This window comes from Balaenoptera acutorostrata, chromosome 3 (genome assembly GCF_949987535.1).
Source record: "Balaenoptera acutorostrata chromosome 3, mBalAcu1.1, whole genome shotgun sequence".
Taxonomy (NCBI): domain Eukaryota; kingdom Metazoa; phylum Chordata; class Mammalia; order Artiodactyla; family Balaenopteridae; genus Balaenoptera; species Balaenoptera acutorostrata.
In genome coordinates, this window is record NC_080066.1 from 34,114,138 (window position 1) to 34,134,329 (window position 20,192).

Here is a 20,192-nt window from a genome sequence, read left to right on the forward strand (position 1 = left end):
CCTTACTTACCAGAAATGAAATTTCTCATTGAGACGTTTAAATACAGTCAGCTCTGCTCTAACACAAAATACATGTCATAAAAATCACTGCAATAAACAGAATCATGAAACAAAACCCACAGGGCTTAGTGGGAGAAAGTGGGCTAGGAACACAACACTCAAAAATTTGTCAGTGACAGGTAAGAACAAAACTAGGAACCTGATAAAAATGGGAGCACAGCTTGACACATTCAATGGTTAAGAAATTTATAAATATTACCATAAATATGGCACTTGACCTTGAAACTGACTTGAAGTTTACTTGTGGAAGTGAGCCTTAGAAGGGCTGCCACTTCGGTGTTCCTGTGAAATGGTGCAAGGACAGTCATGTGAAATCAGGCAGAAATCAAAAACTGTAACACCAGATGTTGGACAGGTACGGCTCATAACACACATGGTAAATTGAGGCAGCTGCTGTGTGCCTGAGTGCCTGAGTGTGTGCATTTTGTGAATTCCTACGTGACTCAGTTCAGCTGGGTGCAGTTTTCTGTGTTCATCTAGTATTTCTTGCAGATGAAATCATGCATAAGCAAACACAAAATTCACATTCTGCTCAAATTGTCCCCCAGTGTATCAATGGCATTGGAACAGATTTGCATTTTCAAAACAAGTGTTATAGTAGAGCTGACTTATACCATAATACTTGCATTCCACTTTATGATAGATCTGTTTGTGCAGTGGTGTTCTTCCTGCCATACTGAGAGCTGCTGGATTCTCATTCACTTCTGTGTCTGCCTGCAGAGCCTTACTCAGTGCTTGGCATGCAGTAGGCATTCAGCAGAAGCCTGGTGAGCAAATGAGGCAGTGCTTTGCTCATTGTAGTAGTCTGCTAGGGCTGCCATAACAAAATACCACAGACTGAGTGGCATAAACAGCTGACATTTATTTTCTCACAGTTTTGGAGGCTGAAAGTCCAAGATCAAGGTGTTGACAGGTTTGGTTTCTGGTGAGACCTCTCTCCCAGGCCTGTAGACGGCCGCCTTCTCACTCTGTGCTCACATGGACTTTTCTCTGTGTCCACACATCCCTGGTGTCTCTCCCTCTTTATTTATTTATTTTTGGCTGCGTTGGGTCTTCGTTGCTGCGTGCGGGCTTTCTCTAGTTGTGGCAGGCAGGGGCAGCTGTTTGTTGTGGTGCGCGGGCTTCTCATTGCGGTGGCTTCTCTTGTTGCGGAGCACGGGGTCTAGGCGCGTGGGCTCAGTAGTTGTGGCTTGCAGGCTGTAGAGTGCAGCCTCCATAGTTGTGGAGCACAGGCTTAGTTGCTCCGCGACATGTGGGATCTTCCTGGACCAGGGCTCGAACCTGTGTCCCCTGCGTTGGCAGGTGGGTTCTTAACCACTGCGCCACCAGGGAAGTCCCACTCCCTCTTTCTTCTTATAGGGACACCAGACCTATTGGATTAGGACCGTACTCTTTTGACTTTATATGACTTGATTCACCTCCTTAAAGGCCCTGTGTCCAAATACAGTCACATTCTGAGGTTCTGGGGGGCTAAGATTTCAAGATATCAATTTGAGGGGGACACAGTCCAGTCCATAACACCTATGATAAGACTGAATCAGATGTTGTCAAAAGTGACAGCAGTACCACTGTTTCTGCATGATAATAGTCATTTTCTCAGTGTTGGTTATCAACAATACATGAAAAGGAGGGAGAAGATAAAGGATTAAGGTGTGAGGACAGAGTCTACATTGTGCTTATCTCCGTGTCTCTTGAAATGGTGACACGTGACCGTACTTGTAAAACAACGGTGCTGAAACAGACGCAAAGAAAGATGTGCTCTGCCATCCCCCAGCCTGGGGTGAATTAGAGAATTCCCTGTAGAAATCCTTGGGAACACACCTTGTAAAGTTAAATATCTGGGAGGGATGTGAAAGGGAAATAAAGCAGCCAGGAAGTGTTGGTTTGACAGCTGAAATCACCTTCTGTGGAAAGAGCTGTCTTTTTCCAGACTTCAGTGTTTGAACACAGGATGTGGCTTTTTGAAACCAGTCAGGAGACCCAGCTGGGGCAGTTGGTGGGGGAAGTGACGGTCAAGGGCAGGTCAGGCTCTGGGTCAAGGGTTTAGCTAGCGGGCTCACCAGAGTTGGGTGGACACTTCTGTCTGTGGGAAGTCTTAATGTGTCTGGCAGTGTTTAAAGGGGCAGAGTGAACCACATTTGGACAGAAATGTCCCTGGAGTGGACACTGGATGGTGGCCTTGGCATCCTTCACCTCCAGAAAGTTCCTTGTGCTCTTTCGTGGCTTTTTTTCTTTTTCCTTTCCTCTCTTCCTTCCTTTCTTTCTTCCTCCCTTCCTCCCTCCCTCCCTTCCTTCCTCCCTTCCTCCCTCCCTCCCTTTCTTCCTTTCTTTTCCTTCCTTCTTTCCTCTTTCCCCCTCTTTCTTTATCCAGTCACTACTTTTTAAAAGAACATTTATTCATTCATTCAACAAATACCTGTTTTGCATGGCCATAGAAAGGTCATTTGGGATGCAGCCTCTCCTTCCCAAGCACCGACAGGAGTTTCCAGCTGTTGTTGAATGAATGGACCCCCATTTCTCAATTGTTCCAAATTATTTGTGATAATTTGGGGAGAGCCCCAGCCAGGTCGGTCCCTGAGGCCTTTGGCCGGAAAGCTCCTGTGCATGATTCACATGTCCCAAATCAGCTGTGATTAAGCTTGCCTATCTCCCCGAGAGCTTCGCTGAAGTCCAGAGATACTTTCAGCCTTGGATCACAGGATTTGGCCGGGCCGTGGTCCGGGCACAGATAGCAGCTCACCAGGAAGCCGTGCTCAGCCGGCTCTGCCGGCTGACCTGTCATCACGCTGTTCCTGGGAGAGGTTAAAGATGCGGCATCTGCTGTGCAGTCTCCCTGCTCGTCCGCGAGAGGGGACGCCTGTGGGACCCATCGCACGCTTTGCTTTTATTTTCTCCCTCAACCCTAACAGTGAACTATTAATAACTCTAACAAACTCTCTTACATTCTTATAGCACGTTTTTACCACTTCAGTGGCTATGAACCCGGGCTGCACCTGCATCTCCTAGGAGCATCTCAGAAATCACAGGCCCCCTGGGCCTGCTGACTCAGGAGCTACATTTTAATGAGATCCCCAAGGGATTTATATGCACATTCTAGATTGAGAAGCCCTGAACTAAAGAATTTAGCAAGTTGTGGTTGGGGTCTTGCAGCTGCTGGGGTCGGGGACATCCTTCGACTGCTGGGACCGGCAGGAAGTGGTGGGTTTGGCCCCAGCAACCTCTGCTGCCCGGCTTGGATTTGCCCAGCTCTCGGGCCCGAGGCCAGGCCTTTGGGGAGAGCAGTTGGAGGAGCAGCCCTCGGAGGCTTGACGCCCAGGGCACTCGCTGGCCAGGCAGGGGCATGGGCGCGCACAGAGCAGCCTGCAGCCCTGGGACCTCGCTCTGCAGTCCACACGCGGCAGCCTCTCCACCAGGGTCGGGAGGAGGTTTGCGGGGTCGGCAGTTGGCATCCTCCCCTGCAGAAGACGAGGAGAGCAAGGAGCTGAGGGTGGGTTCACACCGCGCCCTCGCGGACCCGGTCTGGAGCGGAAGCGAACCAGTTACGCGTGACGCCACAGAGGACAGCAGGCCCGCCCGGGAAAAGAGCGGACGGTAGTCAGCATTCAGCCTCACTCACCCAAGGCAGCTGGGCCTCCTTCGTAACACTTTGCAAAGGAGGGCGAGGACGAAATTGTGTTGGACTCAGCCACGCAGTTGGGTCCTTCCGGGAAGAATGTCAGGCCAATAATTGGTCCCCCAGGGGTCCCATGAAGTCCACCCCTGTGGTATCAGCTCTGGAAAAATATAGTCTGTTTCCAAATGTCAGTCATGAAGGTAACTTCATGAAAACCATACTTGCAAATCTATAGCTTATTTTCTTTGGAATAGCCACGCTTAGTCTTTGGACTAATGCCAGACTCTCAACTCCTCAACGCATTCATCAGTCCCTTTCTTGCCATATTAGGTAACGTAGATAAATGTGGCCCACCCCCTAAAAAAAATCCTTATTTTATCTGAGTCAACTGTTAACACTGTTATTGGGTTTCTGCTGTTTGAAATAGAAATAAAGTGTTTTAGTGGCAAGCAAAGCATGTTTATTTGATTCAGGCTCCTTAGAAATTGCCCAGTTGTGTAGTAAACAGTTAGGCCACCGGAAACAGCGTTTAGAGTTGGGTCGCCAGAGGTGCTTGGTAAATGCACGTGAGAGTGCAATCGGAGAATCACGGGCTGGTTAGTTTCATGTCTTCCTAGTGACTTTTCCACTAGAAACCGCAACCTACTTAGATCTGTTATCCCAGATGTTTCTCTGGCGCCAGTTCAGTTCTTTCTCATTGTTAAATATTTATACAACTTGCCTTGTTTTGCTTTGCTACATACATAGCATGTTGTTGCTGCTGAACTGTTTGTGTTTTTCTCACATATTTTATGTTGAAAGATATTTCATGAATCTGGACAGATTTCCAGCTTGGGTTGCTGGGTTCATTATCACTCTGGTGTCACCGCGGATAAAGGAGCTGGGCATTGTTTTCACACACATCGCAGATTGTGGCTGGACAGCCAGCTTCCCTGCCAGCAGGGAGAGCAGAGAGAGCTCACCCCAGCCTGCATGTGTGCTCACCCGGGTGGCTGAGGGGTGAGATGGGGTGGGCACGGGGGCCGAGGGGAGACTGCTGGGGGTCGTGGAAGCATCCCTGCGCTTGGAGTCAAATGGACCTGGTGACAGTTCGGTTCATGGCCCTTTCTTTTGGGTGAATGACTTAATCTCCCCGGGCTAAGTTTCCTCACCTGTAGATGCAGACAATAATATGCCCCCTACAGGACTGCGTTGAAGCATGCACGACAGGACATATGGGATAGTATTAATGGTTGTGTTTGAGAATTGTGGAGATTTCATTCACTTTTAAATAACTGAAAATTATATTTAAACACTGATGTGGATCATTGGTTTTCCAAACTATCTGTCTTGCTTGCTTTATTTCTCTTCTTACCCCTATAAAACGTGTCTTAGGATTTTGGCACTGTTGACAAGGGAAGGTGGGTAGACTTTGACCTTTCTGAGTTTTGCCCAGTTATGAAAGGATGGCTTACCCCTCCCACCCTGTGCTTGAGATCATCCATCACACATTCAGGAGGAGGAGAGGGGGGTGAAGATGTGCTTACTCTCTTTCTCTCTTTGTTCTGTTGGTTCATTCATTCATTCATTCATTCATCCAGCACATATTTATTGAGTACTAACTCACTTTGTGCTGAGTGTTGGGGATATAGTGATGAACAAAACTGATGCTGGCTCTCCTGGAGGTTAAAGTTTAGTGGGGAAGAGAGACAGCAAAGAAATAATCACATGTAACACACACAGCACACCATGACAAGTGTTAAGGAGGAAAAGTCCAGCGGGGGCATGGAGAACAAATAACATAGGACCTGGCTCATCTGGGCAGGTTGGAGTGAGCTCTTGTGAATGAATGAGGCTTAGTGACATCTGGGAGCTAAATGTTGCCCGAGGAGACGGTGGAGGGTGAGGAGAGTAGATGCTCAGTCCCAGAGCAGTAAGTACCCAGGCCACTGCAGGTTTTCAACCAGAGGAGTCCCGGCATCCATGGTGCTTGTGAGAAGCTCACTCCGGCTACAGAGTGGAGAACATGTGTGGGAGCCAGCCTGGGTGGGGGGAGTCAAGGTAACGAGGGTGTGGGAATTATCCTGGGGCGGTGATGGCAGGCAGGGGTTAAGATGGTGTCTTAGTTTCCTTGAGATGCAGTCACAAATTACCACAAACTGGGCAGCTTAAAACAACAGGAATTTACTCTCTCACAGTTCTGGAGGTCAGAAGTCCAGAATCAAGATGTCAGCAGGGTCGAGTCCTCCTATAAGCTCTGGGGGAGACTCTCTCAGCTTCTGATGGTGGCCAGCAATCCCTGACGTTCCTTGACTTGTGGACACATCACTCCCATCTCTGCCTTCTCATTGCATGGCGTGTGTGTCTCTGTGTCCAGAGTTCCCTCTTCTTATGAGGATGCCAGATGTACTGAATTAGGAGCCACCCTGATAGAGTATGACCTCATCTTAACTTGGTTATAGCTACAAAGACCCTATTTCCAAATACTGTCACATTCACAACTTCTGTGTAGATGTGCATTCTGCAGACCTACTATTCAACCCAGTACAGGAGGTGGAAGGGAGTCGGAGATTCAAGAGATGTTTAGGCAGCAAAACCAACAGGGGGAGATGATCCACTAACCCTAGTTCTATCTCTACCCAAATTATGTTTAAAAAGCTGATGATCTAGGGCCTTTGGTGACCTTTTGTTGCTGCCTGGATTGTCACTGACAAGTTTCTTCCACCAGAAGTGCGTTGGACCGGGGAGAGCTGGAGGTACCCCCTCAGTGGCCCCGACTTGTCATGTTGAATCAAGTCACAAAGCTCATCCCTTCCTGTCATGCATTTGCACCCCAGGGGATCCCTTTGGACCCATCAGCCTGCTTTCATGATCAACTTGGCTACAATGCAGAATGTGCTCAGTGTACAGTGCTGGGAAGCAAAGAGACTCAGTGTTGTTCCTTTTGTATAGCTGTGGGTCACCCTGCAGCGTGAGTCGACAGCGTCACGACCCCAGGACTGGGTCTTGCAGCCCAGTGGGTGGGGTGGATTTTGCTCGCCCCTCCCCCAGCTATGCCTGGTGCCCCTTCAGATCTGAGCCTCAGCAGAGGTAGGGCTGTGTTCTCCGGGTTCCTCTGCTTCCTGCCCCTTCTCCCCTCCTCTTCATTTCCTTCCGGCTGGACCTGCTGATGCTCGCCCCCATCCACCTGAAGGAGGGTGAAGCCTGCCCGAAGGCCGGATACAGAGCAGCCTCTCAGAGCTGGTGGGGCCTGGCATTCAGTCACCCCTCCCGACCGGGATGGGCAGTCTCGTTCCTGCCTCTCACGCTCCCTCCAGCTCCTAGCCTGGGCTTCCGTCTCTCTTTGCCTGCCCTCGTTGCGACCTGATTCACTGCGTGATGTCTGAGTCCCGCCCACCGCCCCCTGTCTTGGGCCAGACCTGCCCCTTTGCACTGTCTTCACGGACAGAGCAGAGCCAGCCACAGTCCAGAGCCAGGGCCAAGGCCGTGTTGTGCTGAGGGCACTGGAAGGTCGCCACGGCTGAGGGCGGGCTCAGACGGGGAGAGAGCAGGGGTCCAGGTCAGCGCCTGAAGCTAGAGAGGGAGCTGGGCGATGCTAGGATGGCCGAGGGCAGGGGACAAGCAGGGCACGTCTGAGACGGGAGGTGGAGTTTGTCCTCCAGCTTGGGACGTATTCTGCTGTGACACAGACCTGGCCTGCTCAGGCCTGTCTCTGCCCGTCTTCAAGGTACAGAATCCTTGATGTAGGACTTAGATGGTTGGTGCAGCCACTGTGCCTGCGTTTCCTGAGGCTTCCTTTGGAGTCGGGCCCTGCAGCTAGCTAGGGCAGGGCACCCATCCCCTCACCGGACCCCGACTCTATTCTCTTCCTGTCCTTGCCTCCCCTTGTCTCAGGACCTGTCCTGCGTTGTCCGGAGTAAAAGCTTGTTGGGAAAGGGTCCAAAACTTAAGTGTGCCCAGCTTTACAAGCCTGCAAGAGGCCTGCCCAGGAATGGCACTGAACGATTGGGTTTTCCATTCCTCATGGAGCACACCTCTGTAAGAGAAGTGACGGAGAGGCACACAGCCTCCTGCACAGAGGGGCTTCCAGGAAGGCAGGGAGGCATCCAGGGGTGCAGGTGAAACAGCCGCCACTGGGAGTCCTGTGTTCATTGTATTCATGTACAGCCAAGTGGATCCTCCCCTTTGGTGTTAGAGAACCAGCCGCTTCCCCTTCAAGGGAGAGCCTCCCTGGGTGAATCGAGGGAGCCCTCGGCCTCTGCCCAGGCTGTGCCATTGTTCAGTCGGGCAGCCAGGTTTGAGAAGAGAGGGCAGCAGGGCTGCCATATCCAGGGAGAGAAGTAGTCTTTTCCCAACTAGCAAGAGCAGTGAGTCTGTCCTGAGAAAGGGAGAGCCTGAGGTTCAAGTTCTTAAATAGGTCAGCATACACATTTTCCATCCCATCGTAGAGGCGTGTGAATTAGACTTGAGAACTCTAAATCTTGCTTCAAATTCACGCCAAGATTTAACCATATCAAAGAACCACTGGTGCGTTTCTCTGAAACGCTAAAATCACCTCCTAAAGATCCGTTCTCTACATGCTCATTTTTGTATCCTGGCTTTTCTTGAACTGAGGAACATCCAAGAGGCGCGTGAAACACAGCTACTTTGTAAATAAGTTTTTTAAATTCCCAGCCCCTGAAACAGTGGTTCTCAAGCTTGATGCACATCAGAATTTTATTGGATGTTTTACAAATTCTAATGTCAGGGCTTCACCACATTTCTCTGTTTTTGATTATGTTGCGGTCAAGCCCAGGCATCTGTATTTGTAAGAGCAGCCCTGGTGATTCCAGTGTGAACTAGAGGTTGAGAATTGCTGTATCCTGGCGTATCCCCCGCCAAATAAAAACCCAATCCAATCAAATAATACAACCCCATCTGTTTTACACTAAGATTTCAGCAAGATCAAAATAACAAAGAAACAAAATGTTAAAAATGTAATCATGTAGCAACACTATTGAAAAATGAGCAGCTTCAGCTTTTTAGAACCTGTTTGCAAGAGTCTAGATTTCTTAATGAGGTATCTTTTGTCCTAATTTTGATGCTCAAGAAATAAAGACCTTTTTTGCCTTCCATGTATAAGAGGAAACTATAACAAAAATAATCTATAAGTAGCATTGTTTTTAGGCAGATGAAATTATTTGGAGTTAGTTTAGGACATTTGAAAAGACACATGGAGTCATTGCTTCCTGCTGGTATGATTTCGGTTTCAGTAATATTCTCACGTGATGGTCATATTGTGTAATGCTTTGGTTAAAAATAACTTGATTGCGAAAACCCCAGCGTGATCAAGAAAATTAAAATAGTTTCCTTTCGTTTCACTAAAAAAAGAGACATATTTCCTCTGAAAGGTTGTGACTCACGCCAAATGGTTAAATAAAAATGCACATATAGCACTGATCTTTCCTGTTTATTGCTTTCTCAGTAGAAGCTAATTGAGGAAAACATCTACATTCGGTTTTCCCTTTGTTTTTGTTTTTGTTTTTTTAACATCTTTATTGGAGTATAATTGCTTTACATTGTTGTGTTAGTTGCTGCTGTATAACAAAGTGAATCAGTTATACATATACATATGTTCCCATATCTCTTCCCTCTTGCGTCTCCCTCCCTCCCACCCTCCCTATCCCACCCCTCTAGGTGGTCACAAAGCACCAAGCTGATCTCCCTGTGCTATGTGGCTGCTTCCCACTAGCTATCTATTTTACGTTTGGTAGTGTATATATGTCCATGCCACTCTCTCACTTCGTCCCAGCTTACCCTTCCCCCTCCGCGTGTCCTCACGTCCATTTTCTACGTCTGCATCTTTATTCCTGTCCTGCCCCTAGGTTCTTCAGAACCTTTTTTTTTTTTTTTTTAGATTCCATACATATGTGTTAGCATATGGTATTTGTTTTTCTCTTTCTGACTTACTTCACTCTGTATGACAGACTCTAGGTCCATCCACCTCACTACAAATAACTCAGTTTCGTTTCTTTTTATGGCTGAGTCATATTCCATTGTATATATGTGCCACATCTTCTTTATCCATTCATCTGTCGATGGACACTTAGGTTGCTTCCATGTCCTGGCTCTTCTTTTGTTATCCACCAGTTTTCTCAGGCTGTGATCTGACAGGTGGGTTTCAGTTCTCCCCTCTCTGGTGATGATGTAAGTTACTCTCCAATGAGTGATTGACAGTGTCATTCTTTAACCTTGAGTTGAAGGCTCATATTCTGGGGACCTAGAGTCACTAGAGCTGTGCGTTGTGTGGACCTCAGAGGTCGCACGGGCTGACCCTTCTCTGGATCACGCAGCTCCTTCCAGAGCACGCCTCTGGAGTGGGTGCCTGGCTCCTTCTGGAATGTCCTCAGGGGCAGAGCTGACGGCCTCGGCAGACAGCCCTGTCTGCTTTGGGATAATATCCCTGTGCTCAGTCAGTTTGGTCACCGCAGCCCCTGTTCTAACCAGCACAGCTGACCTGTCTGATAGGACTGGGAGTCTGCACGCACGCACACAACACACACACGTGGGGCGGCGAGTGAAGGACATGGACTTGGGAGACAGAGTCTGCCGTGAGTCTGGGTCCTGGTTTCACTCTCGCCCGGAGAGGCAACCTTGAACAGAGGCCGGGTTCTCTCTGGGCTTTGGTTTCCTCCTCAGGGTTGGCGTACGGCTGGTGCCTAAGACGGTGCCTGGCCTGAGCTGTGTGCTCAAAGCTCATGGCCATCCGCTCCCTGCAGCCGGCAGCCTTGGTCTCGGGTGGAGTCCCCAGACACCACGCCTGGTTGGGGGTTCGTGCACACACCTCCTAAAAGAGCCCCCGAAGAGGAATAGTGAGGGAGAGGCGGTGTGGGTCAGAGGAGGCACCACGCCAGGTTGGGTTCAGGAGAGGTCAGCTTCAGCCTGATGCCACAGGGAGCTCACGCCAGACTTTGTCCCACCTGGAGGAAAGGAAGAGGGCTGTCGTTGGTCACAGACCTCGAGGGGTGCGTGTAACTCCCAGGCAACTTTAGGCCAGGTGGCTTCCAAGGGGCTCCAAGGACACGCCTCTGAGAAGATGCACGTGTGAGCCGTTAGCTGAAGCACCTCCAGCAGCTGGAAGAGGGATCTGCCAGTCAGATTGTACAAGAGATCCAGGGAATTTGGCTGGGACAATAGCAGTGGCCACGACAGCCCTCGAAGTAAAGAAGCCCGAGGGCAGAGATGAGGATCCTCAGGCTTGCCCACAAAAGCAGCTGAGGTTTGTCCTAGACAGCCTGACAAAGCAAGTCTTTGGATTCCCCACTGTCCCAGCTCTCTAGCACTGGCAATAGCCAGGCCCAAGACTGAAGCCAGCTCCCAGGGCTTGACCACTAAGTCTTCATGGATGAAGGGGAAACCTCTTCCTGGGAGGCAAATTGCATGTCTTTATTTAATCCAAAAGATATTTATTTAGCACACGTCACTGTGTTAGAAACTGAAAATACAGCTGTGGGTGAAACAAACATGGTCACCATCTCTGATGGAGCTTTTGGCGTGGCTGGGGGAAAATAGCAAACATGATCAGACGAATATAGAATTTAAATGGTGATGTGTTCTAAGGGGAAAAAACAGGAGTCTAAACACAGTAGGAGGGGACCCCAACTCCCATGTTAGAAGTAGTGGGGAGAGTGGCACAAGGAAAGTCCTCTCTGAGGAAATGATTGTTAAGTTGGGACCTGAAGGATATGAATAGGGATTAGCAATCTGTAGGGCCTGGAGTGTCAAGAACTTCCCCAGCCATGGGACCAACATGTGAAAAGCTCCTGTGGCAGGGAAGGTACTGTTGAGTCTGGGGAGGTGAATAAGGCCATGGAGTGTGATGGGGGAAAGGCCAGGACAGTGGCAGCCACGGAGGACCATTACGCATTAGAATTTACTCAAAGTGCAAGAAGCAGTCCCTGAAAGCACGTTATCGTGCTCCGATTTTCATTTTTATGCATTTTCTGGTTCAGGGAAAGAAATGGTTTTATTTGGAATCCAAGAATGAAAGGAACTAATATATACATACTACCTGAGGTGCTCTGTGAAGTAACTTCACAAATATTTCTCATGTAATCCTCATGACAAGCTGTTTTTTGTTTTTGTTTTTTTACATGTGGATATCCAATTGTTCTAGCACCTTGTTGAAAAGACTGTCCTTTCTCCACTTAATTGCCTTTGCATCTTTGTCAAAAATCGCTTATCGCTGTGTGTGTAGGTCTATTTCCGGACTCTCTATGCTGGTCTGTTGACCTCTTTGTCTGTTTGTACACCAGCTCCACAGTGTCTTGATCACTGCAGCTTTATCATGAAATCAGGTAGTGTTCATCTTCCAACTTTGTTCTTCTTCTCTAGAGTAATTCTGGTTCTTCTAGGTCCTTTGCAGTCCCATATGAATTTTAGAATCAGCTTGTCTGATCCTACAAAAAAAGTGTGATGGGATTTTGATTGAGGTTGCATCAAATCTATTGATCAATTTGGGAAGAACTGACATCTTAACAATATTGAGTCTTCTGACTCGTGAGTACTGTATACCTCTCCATTTACTTAGTTTCTCTTTAATTCCTGTCAGCATTATTTTGTTATTATCATGGTACAGATCTTGCACGTCTGTCAGATTTATCTCTAAGTATTTTGCATTTTTATGCTTTTGTAAATGGTATTTTTTTCATTTAAAGTTCTAATAGATGGAATATAGAAGTAGAATTGATTCCTTTTCTTGCCTGATTGCATGTCTAGAACTTATATGTAAAATATAATGTAGAATAGAAGTAGTGAGAGTGGATATCTTTGTTCTTTTTATGATCATACAAAGTATTTAGTCTTTCATCATTAAGTATTATCTTAGCTTCAGTTTTTCATAGACTTGAGATTTGAGTTAAGTTATCTTCTACACAAGTTTGCTGGGTGTTTTTATTACAAATTGATATTGGATTTTGTCAAATACTTCTGTGGCATCCATCATGATAATAGTATGGTTTTTCCTTTTTAGTTTATGCATGCAATGAATTACATTGTTTGATTTTCAGAAGTAAAGCCAATCTTGGATTCCTGGGGTAAACTCCACTTGGATGTAATGTATTATACTTTTTACATATTGTTGGATTTGACTTGCTAACATTTTGTTTAAAAATTTTTATGTCCATGTTCATGAGGGATATTGGTCTGCAGGTTTTTTGGCTTTTCGTTTTTTTTTTTTTTCTGGTAGTATCTTTGCTCCACTGTCTTGTCACTTGCATTGACCCCTATGAGAAACCTGCTGTCATCTTTATCTTTGTTCCTCTTTTCTTCTCTGGCTGGTTTTGAGATTTTTCTCTTTGTCATTGGTACTGAACAATTTGATTATGATTTGGCTTAGTACAGTTTTCTTATGTTTATTATGCTTGGGGTTCATTTAGCTTCTTTGGTCTTCAGGTTTATAGTTTTCATCAAATTTATTTAAAATAGCAGCTATTCATTCTTCATATTTTTCTTCTATCTCCATCTTTCTTTCCTGTTTCAGGGACTCCAGTTACCTGTACATTAGACTGGCTGAAGTTGTTCCACAGTTCATTGATGCTCTCTTTATTATATTACCTTTGTTTCTTTTTCTTTTTAAAAATTCTTTTATCTCTGTGTATTTCACTTTAAATAGTTGTTTTCTATGTCTCCAAGTTCACCAGTCTTTCTTCTGTGATACCTAATTTGCTATTAATTCCATCCTGTGAATTTTTTATCTTAGACATGGTAGTTTTTGTATCCAGAATTTCAATGTTTTCAGTGTTCAAGTTTTTACTGTCCTTTCTAATGTTTCAGTTGGTGCTTTCCCTGACCTCACATAGTCTCCTCACATGCATGTGCTGATCAGTACCCTGGTACTGATTCAAGGGGGACCCTCTACAGATCTCTGGGGTTTGCTATGTGGACCTCTCTCCCTGCTGGTACTCTGTCCTGTGGTTTCTAGCTGCTTGGTCTTCCTGGTCTCTCAGCTTGATTTCCTCAACTCAGGGAGTCAGCTGGGCTCAGCCTGGGTACCCTCTGCCTATGGTGCAGGCTGGAGTTCTCCAGGTAGTGTGGTGGGGGATTGTAGGGCTCAACCTGTCTGTTTCCTATCTCTCACAGATCACTATCCTTCACTGCCTCATGTCCAGTGTTTTGAGCACTACTGTTCTATGTTCAACTGTTCAGCAGTTTTGTCAGTTGTTTTGACTGTTTCAGAAAGGAAGGCAAATCTGGCCTCTGTTATTCTGTGTTGGTTGGAAGCAGAAGTCCTTATATTTCTTTGAATGTCTCTCCTCTGTCAGCTCTGTTTTGCAATTCCCATGATGGATCTCCTGACTGTTCCCTCGGAATGTTAGATGTTTGCTTATCACACTCAGCTCCTTTTCCTTTTTCTTTTTCTTTGTCTGTGATGTCTGGGGCAGTTTCTCAATGGATCTTTCTAATTCAGCAACTGAGCTTTCAGAAGTATCACTTTGTACTGCCTCCATTTGAGTTTTCAATCCTGAAATCATGTTTTTCATCTAAAACTAATCTTTCCTGGTCTCAGGTTGTTCTCTTTTTATTTATGAAGGATCTCCTCAAATATCGCTGAGATTTGGTATTTCGAAATATTGTTTTCTTTCTTGGAATGTGTTTCATGGAGTGGAGTGGTATTATTCTAACTTTTCAAATCACTTCCTTCCTTTTTAGGTACTGAGTCTTTTCATCTATTAAGCTACCCTTCCCCCTCCCTCACCTTTTTATTCATCCTATGTTCTTAACATTTATTAAGACTTGAGATGATTTAAGTCATTGTATATTTCTTTGAAACAACTTGTCTAGCTTGGGGGTCTGTTGTCTGGGAGGGGCTATGAGGTTGTGCAGGCAGAGGCCGCTGTGTGCTCTGGACGTGGCAGCCTCAAGTTGGCAGAGGCATCACCCACTCCTTTCACTAGAATGCTGCCCCTTGGAAGCGGCCTTTTCTCCTCTTCATGCAGCAGGTTGGCTGCTGTAAGTCAAGGTGATGTGAGAGCTCTGCCCCTGGCCTCTCTGGGTCCAGACCCTGGACCACTTCTCTGCTTTCTGACCCCCTAGTCTCTTTCCTGCTTGCAGATTTAGAGGCTTCTTTTAGGGGACGCTTTCACTTCCTTCCCAGGCAGCCCATTCTTTTGTATTTGTTGAGCCATTGGGCTGCTCATACTCATTCTCATCCCATCCTTAGATGTACTGTTTCTTGCAGAAATCCCTCCGTGTTTCTGATCCATGTTTCAAGACCCCTTCCACTGTTTTTTTCTGCATGGGCGCACATTGTCCCTGCTACTTTTGTATTTCTTTGATCATTTCATTAGCAATTTGCAGGGGAGGCGAAGCACGACCTGAAATTGCCTTCTTGAACTACATGTCAGCCTGGGCTCTTTCCATACACCAGGCAGCCTCTCTGCAGCAGAGGACAGAGTAGGGTGAATCATCCACCCTCAGGCTTGCATTTCTGGCATTTTTGTAGCATGATACCCCAAGAGGAATGTATTTCTTTAAATCACACTCCAGCATATTCTAAACAGGATGAAGAATTTGTACTTTGTCTACAGATTAAATAGCAGAAGAGGTGCCGGCCGGCCACAGGGGGGACTGCGGGGTGACGATTTTATAATGAATAGCAGAGCCCCGGGCTGCAGCACGCGGCACTCCAGTGAGTCCACGTCATGTTTGGAATGTGAGCGCTGGAGAAAGCTGTTAGGCTCTGGGGCTTTTCAGCGAGGTATGAGAGCTGTTGTTTAGGTGGGTGAGGTGGTGTGGCCTGTCACGCCTGCTGGTGCTGTCTGCCCCATCTTTGGTACGGATTTGCCCCAAATGTTCTGGTCTTGGGCTTGTCCCGGCACACAAGGCGATTATCCCTTTGATGCTCTGTGCTGATTTCACCGCCCTCCTTTTGCAGAGCTGCTGCCGACTCCTTGCCCAGTTAGCGACTCCTTAGCGCCTTCCCCAGATGGTGGAGTGGGGAGATGGAAAGATTGACACAAAAACCAGACTGCTTGTCTGGGAGGCTCCTTCTGAGTGTCTACGGGGCCTCTTAGTCACCGTGCTCAGTCCTTTTTTGCCAGCCCTAGCCAAGGGTCCCCGTGAGCCCTTTTGTGTATTTCGTTATTTCACAGCCACAGGCTAGAGTCCTGACCCAAACCCCAGCCACTAGCTTCCTTGGTCCAGAAAAGCAAAAGGGCTCAGAGGAGGGATGTTTCCCCTCAAACCTATCCCTACCCCCGAAAACAGTTCACTCTGTGTGTCGGCCAGGAGCCTGGTTCTGCTCAGTGATCATGATTGCTCTTGCCAACGGTCACTTCTTCCCAGTGTTGATCTAGAAAAAAAGCACAACCTAAAAGTTGACAGTTACATTTTATTCGGGGACCTTACTGAGGACTATAGCCTGGGAATCAGTCTCTCAGATCGCTCTGAGGAACTGTTCCAAAGAGGTAAGGGAAGAGTCAGGATATACAGTAACTGCCCTACATACGAACCTTCAAGTTGCGAGCTTTCAAAGATGTGAACGTGCGTTCACATGTCCAATCACGTAAGTTAGTTCATGTGTCTGGCGTACCTTGTCACGTGTGTGCATCCTCTACAAGTGGTTGTGCTTTTGTGTACTTTACAGTACTGTACAGAGTACAGTAGTATAGTATCTTTATTTCAAGCTCAGGATGTCCAGAAGCAAGCCTCAAAGCCCGTTGGTGTAGCGGGTACTACTGTATTTTTCAAGGTACTGTACTGTAAGATTAAAAGTCTTTTCTTTATTTTTTGTGTTTGTTTGTTTTTTATGTATTATTTGCGTGAAAAGTATTATAAACCTATTCCACTACAGTACTATAGAGCCGATTGTGTTAGTTGGGTACCTAGGCTAACTGTTGGACTTACAAACAAGTTGGACTTAACGAATGCGCTCTCAGAATGGAATTTGTTGGTATGTAGGAGACTTACTGTACAGGAGTTTTTGCTAAAAACAAAAACAAACAAATAAAACCAGATAGTTGAACATGAAAAAATTACTGTTAATCACAAAAAAACAGACATCTCAAGGATGTTAGTCCTTTCTGCGTATGGGAAGATGCAGTGAGTCTGGGCTCATTGAAATCATTCCTTTGATACGCATCTTAACTATCTGGGGCCAGTATCCTGCTTTTCTCCATCCTGAATCGCCTCAGGGCGCACCATAAGGCGGCTGCAGTGGCTGATGGCTTGATGGCAGGCAACGTTTGTTGTTTACCTGAAAGGCAGGCAACAATTTTTTGTCCACACCAGCAAGCTTTTTTGCTGCGGACTGAACACTGTCCCTGGATACTTGGGACAGTGAATCCCAAGCCTGGCGTCTCTCTTTCCCTGAGTGTCAGAGGTAGGCAACATTGGATAGTAATGCCAGCCTTACAGGTTTTTTGCTTCTGAAATCGAAATTATTGTTATTCTTATATAAATCATAGGAATTCCCCCAGACAGTTCTGGGGCAGTTAGAAGTTTTGCTTTTACAATACGATGTGGCCTATGCAAAGCACATTCAGCGTTTGTTGCCAAAGACATCAGGGGACGGATGGGTCTGTTGGAAGCACATTTCCTAAACGTCTGGAATCTCTGGCTCTCCTGCCTCTGTGTGAGAGACAGTGGAACAGCCCTGAAGGCTGGACTCTTCTGTTTGCTTCTGTTCATGGCTTTCTGACCTTCTGGGCCCTGGGGTTGGGCCCCAGCCTCTCTCCCGCTGAGCTCCATCTGGACAGGACTGTACCCCGTTTGCTGACCCCTCCCTCCACTTGTCCTGCACCCTGCTCAGATCCCTTGGCTTGGGACACCCCTCCCCTCTAGCTCCATCTCTCTGGACCTCCAGGGCTCCTTCTAATGCCGCCTCTTCCAGGAAGCTTCCCTTGATACCCCTTTGTGCTCTCTGATATGAAGCACTCTCTTTCTGCTCTGTGCTGCCTTTGCACTTGGTCTAGACTTCTTCTCCAGCCCTCAGTTGAGTTGGATGAATAGCTGGCTGAGAACGGGGCCTTGTCTCCCCCTAACTGGGAGCCTGCTGGAGCTTGCACTTTGAAGTTTCTATGGAATAGAGCCAGTTCATAGATTCTTGCTCCCTGTGAGCCTTTCGATCTTCATGCGCTTCCATGTGCCCTCTTTCGACAATATTATTTTGACAAAAAACTGCTGCTCTGTGTGGTTTATTTCCATCTCAGGGTAATTGGGCTGACTTTTGTAGTCCCTTCTTGTCCAAATTCACTGCATGCTAACCACCCTCCTCTCCTGCCAGCCTGAGTCGTGAGCACCGGATGTGATATGGAAGAACCCTGCCCAGCATAGGGTCTAGGTGGGGAGAGTTTAACGCAGCGTGTAACTCGAGCTGGGTAAGGAAGCGTCCCTCGGTTGCTGCCATTAGACCGTGTGTCTTTTCTTCCAGAAGAACCCCTTCCAGAGTCAAGTGCCAGTGTCCCCAGTGTATAAATAGTTGTGAACTGGCTAGTGTGACACACAGCCTGCCATTCATTGGATGTCACCCAGCTTTCCCTGCCTGGATAACCACACAGAACCAGGGGCCCAGGTTACTAGGGGAGGGCCCTTGTTTACTGCCTCCGTGTTGTTGAGGAGATCTCAGGAGCTCGGCTTCCAGTAGCTGCTCAGGTTTCCTACTGCCAAAGGGAGATGCAGTGAGGCTTGAGGTGGGTGGAGGTGCTCTGAGACAGAAGCCCTAGCCCTAAAACTTCAGGGATCCTTTAGAAAATAGGGGGAAGAAAGACTCATGGGACATTCATTGGAGCACATGAAGATTGTAATTCAGCCACCATACAGTCATGACAGCTTAACCTCCGTGGTAGGTGGTGGCGATTCAGGACAAAGCTATTGGACACCAAACGTGTGGGAGGCACCTGGCCTGGGGGACACGAAGAGATCCAAGTCATGTGACCAAGTACAGTAAGTCCCCTACACACAAACGAGTTCCATTCCAAGAGTGCGTTCGTAAGTCCAATTTGTTCATAAGTCCAACAGAGTTAGCCTAGGTCCCCAACTAACACAATCGGCTCTCTAGTACTGCACTGGAATAGGTTTATAATACTTTTCACACAAATAACACATAAAAGACAAACACAAAAAATAAAGAAAACATTTTGACTCTTACAGTACAGTACCTTGAAAAGTGCAGTAGTACAGTACAACAGCTGGCATCCAGGGGCTGGCATTGAGTGAACAGGCAAGAAGAGTTACTGATTGGAGGAGGGAGAGGAGGTGGGAGATGGTAGAGCTGAAGGATCGCCAGCAATAGGAGATGGAGAGCGAGCTGCAATGTCACTCATGCCTGACATTGATGGTACAGGTTCTGGTTCCTTGCTGGAACTAGATGCACGTTCGCATCTTTGAAAGTTTGCAACTTGAAGGTTCATATGTAGGGGACTTAGTAGCTATGATGTTAGGGAAAATGGTGGGCAGTATATTCAAAGGTTCCCCAAGCTTGCCCCTCGCCCCCGATTATTCACTCAAACATGAATCTAGGTTCTGCTGGGAAGGGATTTTACTGATGTGATTAAAGTCCCAAGTCAGGTGACCTTAAAAAATGAAGATTATCCAGGTAGGTCTGACCCAATCAGGTAGGCCATTTGAAAGCAAATAATTTTATCTGGCTGGTTACAGAAGGGAAAGTTGGAAAGATCCGAAGCACAAGAAGGATACCGTTGCTGGCTTTGAAGGTGGAGGGGGCCGTGAGAAATGATCTGTGAAGGTCTCCCTGAGAGTGACTCCCCCCACAAAAAAAGCCAGAATAGAAATGGGCACTTCAGTCCAACAGCTGCAAGGAACTGAATCTGCCAAGACCTTGAATGAGTTTGGAGGTGGTGTCTTCCCAAGAGCCTTGAGACAAGAGCCCAGCCCAGCCAACACCTTCAGTTTGGCCTTGTGGGACCCTGAGCAGAAAACCCAGTCAAGTCCACCCAGACTTGGACCTAAAGAATGTGAGCTAATAAATAGGTGTAGTTTTAAGCCTCTGGGTGTGGGGTAGTTTGCTACAGGGCAATAGAAAGGAACACAGGTGTTAGGGGGCAGAGCATTCCCTGGGCTGTCGGGGGTTCCCAGAGTAATAGGAGAGAGTCCCTGCCCTGAGAAGCTCACATCCTGCCATCACCAGTAAATGGTTGCACGTGGATTTGAAATAGTAGAGCAGCGTTGCAGACGAGATAATTATGAATGTATTCTTGATGAGGAAAATGTGAAAAAGAAAGGCCTTCTTTCTAGAGCAAGAATTTTAGAGGGAAGGGGAAAGAGAAGCGCTTTCTGATACATTTCATCTCGTGACTTCACTTTCTTGTTCATCTCCAAGCATTTGCAACAAGTCAAACCCCTGAATGTGACTCAGGCGGTGCTCCTGGAGTAGCGTTAAGCCGGTGCAGCTCAGACCAGAGCAGCATGAGTTCAGCCAGCCGCTCCACTCGGGCCCCCAGAGGGCTTCTTTAGAATGGAGCGTTCCCACTCCGCCCGAGCATTAACTCCCCCTTCCCAAACCTGAGTGAGCTTTTCCTTTTTGTGAACATGTCCCGCTGAA

At 47.2% G+C, this 20,192-nt stretch overlaps 1 protein-coding gene across 6 annotated transcripts in view; it reads left to right on the forward strand.

Moving 5' to 3' along the window:
* The window catches only part of ARNT2 (aryl hydrocarbon receptor nuclear translocator 2), a 209,022-nt gene that overhangs the window by 72,946 nt on the left and 115,884 nt on the right, over positions 1–20,192 (forward strand). The gene's annotated exons all lie outside the window — the stretch shown is intronic.